Source organism: Nothoprocta perdicaria, unplaced genomic scaffold (assembly GCF_003342845.1).
Source record: "Nothoprocta perdicaria isolate Ctin4 unplaced genomic scaffold, notPer1 scaffold_186, whole genome shotgun sequence".
Lineage (NCBI taxonomy): Eukaryota > Metazoa > Chordata > Aves > Tinamiformes > Tinamidae > Nothoprocta > Nothoprocta perdicaria.
In genome coordinates, this window is record NW_020455049.1 from 485,695 (window position 1) to 494,626 (window position 8,932).

The following is an 8,932-nucleotide window of genomic DNA, read 5'->3' on the forward strand; positions in this document are numbered from 1 at the left end:
AAGTGGGAAACAGAGGGGAAGTGAACAAGGGAGGATCAACAGGTTTCAGGAGGATAACTTAGTGAAGCTTGGCAACTCTTCAGCACTTTCAAATTGAATATAGGTGTGTTGGGAGTGGCCCTGGGTTGGGGGTGAGGTACTTCCTTCCTCTAGTTACTGGGACATGTCAGGTTGCCCATACTGTCCCCGTTACCTTGGCAAGAAAAAGAACACCAACAACAAAGAGAAGCTTTTTTTTTTCTTCTTTTGCCTAGAGACCGAGGTTGCTATGCCTCTGAACTTGTTTTGCAGTTGAAAGCTGCAGGTTTGGAGGGGAATGCATGTTAGAGGAAGCAGGGGATTGCCCGGTGGTTTGAATTCTGCTTCTCCCCTTAACTGCGGGTGAATGTGTGAAGGCTGGCTGAGTGTAGTCACAGAAAGAGGATGTGCTCTTGATGGGCTCTTGTAAAACTCCTGAGGGGAAGCCTGGCTGCCCCATGGTGCCCTCTCCCCTTGGGTTTGGGGGAGACCTTGCTGTGGGGCTACGTGTGAAGGCAGAGCTGGGCACCGTAGGCCTGGGTGTTGTGAGGAGGCTCTTGCCAGCCTGGCACTGCCGGGTGAGGATGGGCTGTGACCCACAGGCCTGTGGGCGTGCGAAAGCTGTGGGGCCCGCAGGACTGAGGGCTCCGAGCCCCACGAGGGGGCGAGCTGCGCTCGGCTGTAGCCACAGGCCGAGGCCAGTGAGGAAAGTGGGGACGGCCAGGTGGGTTTGGGGGGAGCTGCTGGCTCCTCTCTGCTGCACGGTGGTCTCCTCTCCTTGGGACAGGTGGGGACAACTTGGGGCTGCCCTCAGCTGTGCCACAGGAGTTAACTGCGTGCAGGTCTCTGCCCTTGCTGTGGCTGAAACGGAATCAGTGTTGCTCCGTGAGCAAGTCAGAGCGCATCCAGAGCAGGATTATCACAGCTGCCCGTGGTGTCTGCACTGGTCCTGTTCTGCAATGAAGTGGTTAATGGGGGTGTGCACCTGCACAGCAAGGCCTGGGCACCTGAGGCCTCTGCTCTGAGCCTGCTAACCAAGGACGCAGCTCCACCTGCGTCCCCACTTGTGCCCATCACCATCTTGACCTTCTGCATCATGCACCACTTGCAGTATCTGTGGAGTTGGCTCCTCTCTGGACCTTGACTGGCTCCATTTTCTCCTGCACTGCTCTCCCAGGGCTTGGGCCCTTTCCCAGGGAAGCAGTCATCTGGACTGGCTGCTGCCACTGCTGGGATAGTGCAGCAGCCAGTGCCCCTTCTCGTCATTGACTCGCATCTGGAGCGCACTGCTGGGCAAGCGGCCTCTCAGAGGAGGTCTTGGCACTGCGCTTCTCTCCAGTATGGAGAAGATCCTAGAGCTGTTCACTGCTTCTGGGCAGATGGGAGAAGGTGGGTCCTACTGTGGGGGTGTGGTGTGTTTTTCCTTTTTTTTTTTTTTTTAATTTTTTTTCGTCTCGGGGTGGGCACTGGAGTACAAAGAGATATGCAGAGTCCACTGTGGTTTGGTCTGGACTCTTTGGCTTCAGGGACCTTTCTGACTCCTCCACTGAGAGTGCAAATCTGTTGTCATCATCAAGGGCTCTTGGATAACATCCTGTCTTGCAGGTGTCTTGAATATCCCAAGGAATCTAAAAATGGAACTTGATATCTATGGGGAAGGACCCCGGTTGCTCCCTGCACTCCTAATACCCCTAGGAAGCATGAGGCACTGCTGAGATTCATGTCAGGCCCTCCTGAGGCTTGGCCAGGTGTCTTGGTCTCTCTGTTGTGCTGGCACTCTGCAGAGTCTCAGCCAGGAAGGGGTTAAGCAGCACTGCTGGAATCTGGGTGTGTTTTCCTTGCCAGAGGATCCCTCCTAACACACACCAGATGTGTGAGGCAGCCATCGGAGTGTCTTTATCCCAGGTTTTGACACTCTGGGTTGTCTTTCTCATGGGCAGGTCTGCAACAGGCTTTCTGGGGCTTCACCATTCCTCGTGCAGTGCCCAGGCAGGGTGGTCGACAGTCCCACCCTCTGCAAGAGAAGCTGCAGCAATCCAGGGCTAAGCGTTTCTCTTATTTGTTGCCTTAAATTCCAGATCCCAGATCTGGAATCTGAGATCCACCCCAGATTCCTGGGATGCTGGGACTAGAAACGCGGTTATGTGTTCAGTGCTGAGTCATGGGGATGAGCACCTTTGTCTGAGATGGGGCAGAGCCAGGTAACTCCATCTCTGGAGGAGCAGCTCTGATTCGTGCCAGCTGAAATACCCTCCCCGCACATCTGATAAGGAACCAGGGACTGTAGGGGTAAAGAGGACAAAACCACAACAAAAAACCACATCACCTGAGCTCCTTCATGAAATTCAAGTCGATGGGCTTCTGTTATCAGCCTCATTGATCCGCTTGCACCACAGGATCTACAGACTTGGAGCCAGCTTTGCAATGTGCAGCACAATATTCTTGGAGTTTTCCTGCTATTGTACCAAAGTGCAGAGCAAAAATTGTAGCTGGTGCAAATCAGCACCATCCCACTGGTTTCAGTAAAGCTGTTGGTTTGCATAAACTGGAGTTTGGAGTTTACATAAGCGTGTCTGGCTTACACGCTCACTTTACAAATGTGTCCTTTGCTAGGGATTGTTTTAGCATTACTAAGAAGGCCCTCTTCCAGCTTTAAGTATTTTTTTTGCTGTTAAATGGACAGTATGTGCAACTCCTTTTATCAAGCCCATGCCAGACGGTATGGAAAATATGATCTCTTCTTCTGTGCATGTGCATGCATGTGCTTTGCCGCTGCAAATGTAATTTCCTTTCCAATGAAAAGTTGTTCCAGAGCTGTTAGCATCGACAAACTGTGAACTATTGTCAGATCCCAAACAATCACAACTGCCAGCCATTTGGGAGGGCCGAGTCATCCCTCAATAAAACAGCTAGCAATAATCATTTCCTGTTAAAATAAGTGTCTCTCTGCAGTTGCCACCTACCATCAAGTAACAGGAGCTGACAACAGCATGTGTGAGCTTAGACATCCCGAAGGAAACAATAAGATGGGATGTTGAGTCTATGTGCCCTTGGTCTGCTAGGCGCTCTTGTTCTTGGAGCTGGCATGTGCCTCTTAGGTTTATTTTCACTCCATCTGATACTTCTGTGTAAAGCCTTAGTTGCCCCTGCTGCTTGGCCTCATCCAGATTTCTGGGCTCAGTGGCAGCAAGACTCCTCTTTAGATATCAGGCCTGGCTTTGGAGCATTAGTTGTGTCCCTTGGCAAAGGGATGTGGTGGTCTTCAGGCTTTTTGGATCTATGGCAATGTGTCCTTTAATATCAGCTCCCATCTTTGCCTTGGCTCATTGAGAGAGGCATGGATGGACGCTGGCAAGCTCTCAGTTAGGGTAAAGCTTGAAGAGAGGATATAGCCTGGAAGTTGGAGTTTCTCAGGGATTCCTTCTTCTCCGATAGTTCTAACCTCAGCTGGAGGAACCATCATTTCAGTATGAGGCATGGACAAGCAACTGCTAAGAAAGCCTGTGTTGCAACGTAAAGTGCTACCAAACTAGCTTCAGATGAGCTAAAATGCCTACACTGAGGAGAAGTTGTTGATAACAATCCTGGAAAGCTGTGCTGGTTGGCTGGGCTGTGTAGTTTGGGCTTCAGGTGTGCAGTGTCCATCCAACGAAAAGGCAGTCCTGCTTATTTTGATGCAAGTTTGAAGTTGAAAGCAATTCAACAGATGTTAAAATTTCAGTTCAGTGAAGGGCCCCAGAGAAGACAATGTTTTGTCTTCAGCCTGGACAACCACCCTGCTCTCTTATGTATACCTGCGATCTTGCTTCAGCAGATGGCTCACCATCAAAAGTTATTGAGTTCCCACATTAGCTCTGTGCATATGTGAAATACTCCTAAAATCAGAGATTAAACCAAGTCTGTGATCAATATATGGTACTTTCCAGCTATTTGGGAGTTGGCATGAGGAGTGGGAGTGCTGGCTTGAGCTGTGCTTCTCTAGCATCCTTAAAACTAAAGAACTGTGGAGCCCTGCTTGCAAGGGAGCAAACTCTTGACAGTTGCCTATGGTCTGTTTATGGGCTGGATAAATATCTGGTGCTTGGGCCTGCTTTTGAGGGGGAACTTCAAGAGATGGAGGTGGTCTCCTTGAGGCCAGTAGTTCCCCTATTGTCTTGTAATGATCCCCTTGCCTTTGCTGGGAGATGTCTTATCTGTGCTCATTGTTTTGTCTTCCTGCCTGTTTCCCAACAGCTCTGTTGATTTAACCTAATGTATAGATATGGTACTCATCAGGGTAACCATGCTAGCTCCAAGCAGTTGCCTAGCCTCGCTCCTCTGGTGAGTCACGCTGCCTCAGCTATGGGGCCTGGGTGGCAATTCCCCTTGGCCACTTCTCTCCCTGTTTGTACAGCACCTAGTGCAGTGGGGGCTCCGATCTCCTACATCCATCCCCTTCCGTCTGCTCTGCCCTGGGTAATGCTTGCACCACCTATGTTTGCTTTATACCTGCCCTTTCTTTATCTTTTGGTATCTTCCTTTTGGTTTCTTCTCCTTTGGCCCCCTCATCCTCTTTTCCTCATTTGCTTTGCTCTCCAGGAGCAAAATGTCTTCTCTAGCCAGGCTGGTGGACTTGTGAGTCGTCTGAAGAGCCCCTTCCTAGCAGATGAAGCAAATCTTGGTGCTTTCTGTTTTGTGGGAATGATCATAACGTGCTCCATGAGGAAAGAACAGCATGGGTCCCCATCTATTCTGGAGGGGAGTGAGTGGGATAGCTGAAGAGTAGGGGGTGAGGGCTGTACTTCCTAGATGTCTCTTCCTCTCCTCTCCATTTTTGCCTCCTTGGATGTTACAGGAACAAAGCCGTTGTTGTTTCCCAGCCAAGTACTCCAGACACACTACGACACGATGTTTGACTGTTTGGCCTCGGCACACAACTCTACATATCCTTCCTTGGGAGCCAAACCTCTTTCAGCTATTTTGATATTCCTCCTTGTCCGTTGGCTGTCCTGTCGCTCTGCCCATTTGCAGGGGGAGCCCATGCTGTCCCCCACAGAGCCCTTCACAAGTGCCTGCTGGCTCCCTTGCCTGCTGCCCGGATGCTCTTCCAAGTGTGTGGGATGGGTGAAAAGCCAGCCAAGACAGCTCCCGCCTACAGCATCCCCTCCCTGAGCACCCCGGGGTCATGCTTTGCCTTGGGAACATGTCTCCTGACTCGCTGCCTGGGCCGAGGAGGGCTCTCCTCGGGAGTGCTGGCAGGGCTGCCGTCCTCTCCCTGCAGCCAGGTTCTGCTCATCTGCTGTCCTGACAGGGATGGCTGCTGTTGCAGGGTCAGTGTCGAGAGCCTCTCAACACATGTGCATTGGGATGTCTTGTCATCTTCAGGCCTCTTTAATGGGGTTGTATGGCTCTTGGTTCACCCTGGGGTTTGCTCTAATGCTTGCCAGGGCTGCCAGGCCATAGGGGAGCAGAGCCAGAGCTTGGCACCTGTCCCCTTCCTTTCTTTTCCCTCAAATTGTGGCACCCTGGGCTAATGCACAGGTGAGGAGCCCTGTCCTATGTTCCTGATAGCGCAATTCTGGGGCTTGTAGCTCCCCATTTCTGGTGCAAAAGGGATGGCGTGTGCTGCTTTGGCTGCTTGGTGCTCCGTTTTCTTGGGTGTATCTTTGGCTGCCTATTGATTACAGGCAGAGTAAATAACATTGGGTGGACTGGGATCCAGGGATGAAGGTGATGGGGTAGACCGGATGCACGTGTCAGGCGAACTTGAGCACTAGCTGTCTACGCAGGTCATGTGCCAACTGACATGTCCCTTCTCATCAAGCTGTGGCTCCAAGATGGCCAGGCTAGTGCTTAAGAGGTTGTACTGCTGTGCTGGCATGTGTGGAGGGAGAGGTGTTTGGGATGGCAGATGGGTCACGCTAGCCAAGAAGCAGAAACAAATAGAGATGTCCTCTCTTCCACGTCCTTGTGAGGGTGCCTGGAGCAGAGCTCTGCTGAAGAATTGGTGCTGGACTCTCTAGCCAGCTCAAAGCATCTCTTGCTGGGATGGGGCTGCTTAGCCCATATTGATGCAGTGAGGGCTCTCATCAAAGAGCTCTCTGGATGAGATCTCACCACTGGTTTGTGGAGCATGAGCCTCTTCTGGTGGTTGGCTGAAGCAGATGGCACCCATAAAGGTCTGCCCTCAAAGCAACTGGATGTTGTGGTTACACTGCTGCTGAGCCTGGCTGATATTGCTTGCATCCCAGCGATACTGGAGAAGATGGTTCAGGCTACACTTCTTTACTAACAGAGTGAGGCTCTTTCACTGTTTTTACCCCTTAAACCATGTCTTAGCCTCCAACTGATTTTGCAACTGGCCCTACATAGCCGAGTGATTACATAATTAACGGGAACTGGTGTGGCCCTTTCTCTCTGGACTCCTGCCCTCTTTCCTGCAGCAGTGGACCCCGAGTCGCTCCTTCCTGGCTTGTTTCACCAGTACAGTTTGGCCTGTTGCTGGGAAGAGCTCTGGGAAGCTTTTTGAGCAGGAGCATGCTTCCAGTTTCAGGGCAAAAAGTGCTTTGGGCATCTCTGCTTCTGTGCTGGGGTGCAGCTTATCTGCAGGGATTTGTGCTGGTTCTTCTTTTCTAGCACAATTTAAACTAGAGAAATTATTTGCTGTCTTCTTCCTGTCTCCGCTGCACCACTACCTGTTTCCTGATGGGACCACAAAGCTTCTTTCTGCAAAATACATGAGCAGCTGTGAGGTTGATGCTAACCTGACTCTTGCTGAGGACACAGTATGACTCAGCCTGCATCTGGACTGTGCAGGGAGGAGAGAGGGGATGCAAGTTACCTCTGTTCTGCAGAGAGTGTGGAATTGCTCTGGCATCGCTGTTTCTCTGCGGTCCCTTGGGGCCCAGGCTTTGTGCTTTTGAGTATTGGGTCTAAATGCATCTTGGCCTGCTGAGTTAGGAGTTGTCCCCGAGAGGGTATAGGTTTCCTTTCAGGGAAAGTTTTGCAGGTTGTGGGTTTGGAGGCAGGGCTTTGTTCAGCCTCTCTGCAGGTCCCTGCTGAATGCTGCGAGAAATGCGTTCTTTCCTCCTGTCTACCGTCTTTCTCTGGTGAAGATGAAAACCAGCGAGAAGGGAAGAAAACCCTCCCTGGGAGATGAACGGCCCAGCCACCTTCACAGGCATGAAGACTTCTTGCAGACCAAATTCAGTACAAGGAATCCCTCCCAGCCTGCTGAGTGTTGTGGTGCAGGATCCCTTTCCAGCATTTCACTTTTTTTTTTTTTTTCCCCCCTAAATGATCTTATCACCCTAGACCAGCAAGACAGCTAGTGTCATCTCACCTTCCTCTTGGTCCTAGACCCCTTCACCCAGCAGGGCGCTTTTCTGCCATCCTTTTTGAAGGCCCCCATCACTGAGTGGAGGTCGGCACTGGCCTTGAGGGGCTCACTGGTCTCACGGGGACTAACTTTGTGGAGGATGTGATCTTGAGGGACAAGACAAGGCTGTCCAGTGGGTGCATCAACAGCCGCTTGCTTTGCTCGCCTGCGGCAGGGACCTTGTCCCCCATGCAGGTTGTGGTGCTGTCCCCGCATCCCCTCCCTGGAAGGAGCTCTGCTCCCTGCTGCAGATGCCGCATTCCTCCTGGCCCCTCCTCAGCCTGCTCTGGCTCGTGTGGCATCTCCGGCTGTAGTCAGAGGGCTGTGACTGGGGAGGTGTGATTTCTCTCAGCCCCCAGTTGCTGCTGGCCCATTGCTGTTTGCTGTGCTCCTGCCTGCCAGGGCTCTGCTTTGGATCCTTGGCTGGGTCAGGCTATAGGAGTCGCTGGCAGGTTTGGGCTAATTCCTTCCCAAAAGAAAACCCTGTAGGTGCAGACTTCATTTGAAGTGTGTATGCAATTGGGATGAAGTCAATAGGAGTGTTCACATGCGTAAACCTAATTAGTCCTGTGAGTACTTGCAGCATTGGGACCTGCTCTTTTGCAGCAGCAGAGACTTTCTGAGATTAATTTCTTTCACCTTCTTGCCAGCCCCCAACTTAGAAATGGAAAACAGAAAAAGGAGCAGCCTGCAGTACCAGGCCAGGATTGGTCTCAGGGGCTTTTGTCGTGTCTCATCACTTAGGGGAAGCTCAATAAATACCTGCAGAATAAACAACTGTTCCAAAATGAGGATGTGGGGCAAGGTGAGGTGTATCCTCTTGAGCTGAGTTCTATTGTGCTTCCTCTTCACCGAGATTTCTTGGTGTTTATCACGGGCAGCTGCCCCCTTCCTCCTGTTCAACTGACTGAGCTGCAGGAAATGGCCCTGCAGAAGGTAGGTTGACAAAAGGGGGCTGAGGGCAGAGGGAAGGTGAGTGCTGGAGCAGGATGGTCCCTTAGTGACTCCTCGTGTGTGGGAGGCAGCTGGGTGAGTGTTTCTGTTCACCAAGAGGGAATGGGCAGGCTGTGCCATGGGCAGCCTCGCGTGCAGGCATTAGCCCAGGGTTGCTGATGCAAGTCCAGGCATCTGAGTGGGTGAGCCCTTCCCAAAAAGGAGCATGTGGACTTCTGGATGCAAGGTAGGAGAAGTTGTCTTTCTAAGAGTGCTCCCATGGCAGGGCAGCATGAAGACAAGAGCAAATATGAGGCTGACAGCAGGGCAGCCAGGTGTCTTGTAGCAGGTCACAGTGGTGTCAGTCCCTTGTTGGACGCTCTCGCACTCCTTTCCTCTTCCTAAAGTACTGAGATGTGACAGATGTTTCCCCTGGTGTGGTGGCTGGGGAAACTGAGGTGCAAGAGAGGCCAAGCAACTGAGTGGCTTGGGAGAAGGATGGGGAGCAGCACCAGCTACCTGCTCCCTGGTGTATGAGCTGCTCTTTTAATCCCCGTGAGAACTATTTGCTCTGATAGTTTCCCTGCATGAAGCCCCTTTCCCATTAATCTCATCTCCTCTGCG